Below are 685 nucleotides of genomic sequence, written 5' to 3' on the forward strand. Positions count from 1 at the left end.
TTGTTTGGAAGGGTTCCTAGGAGAAAGCCTCTTCTTTCTAAAAAGAACATGACAGCAAAGTCTGAACAAACTTTAACAATTCTACAACAATGTCTTTTTGACCGACTGCACTAAAGTGGAGATGTTTGGTAACGATGCACAGCACCATGTTTGGTGAAGACCATACACAGCATATCAGCAAAAATGGCTCATACCAATCAAGCAAGGCGGGGTGAGGATTTGGGGTTGTTTTGTAGCCACAGGTCTTGGGCACCTTGTGGTCATTGAGTCAATCATGAACTCTGTAAACCAGAGTATTTTAGAGTCAAATATGAAATTGGGTCATGAAATAGAAGAAATCTATAACACAATGGCTGAAAAATAAAAGAATCGAGGTGTTAAAAGGATGAAAAGTTCTGACCTCAACCCTATCCGGTTGTTCAGTGATGACGCGACGAATCCTACTTCCAGGCCTAAAGTAGTCTGTGTTTAATATGGCTTTTGTGTTGTTAACATGTTCAATGTTATGTATTTTCTTATATTTGATCTGAAAAAGCTCCTAAAACAGACAGTGATCACTGTTGACCTCCCTCGGCTTTAATTACCGCTAATCATTTATTTAAGCTCAGTTTTTAAAACCTTAGGATGTAACTACAGCCCAGCCCATGCAGCAGTATATGAATGACTAACCTCGTATTGTGGATGG

This window comes from Pundamilia nyererei, unplaced genomic scaffold (assembly GCF_000239375.1).
Source record: "Pundamilia nyererei isolate P.nyererei 1_Seehausen unplaced genomic scaffold, PunNye1.0 scaffold00094, whole genome shotgun sequence".
NCBI lineage: Eukaryota > Metazoa > Chordata > Actinopteri > Cichliformes > Cichlidae > Pundamilia > Pundamilia nyererei.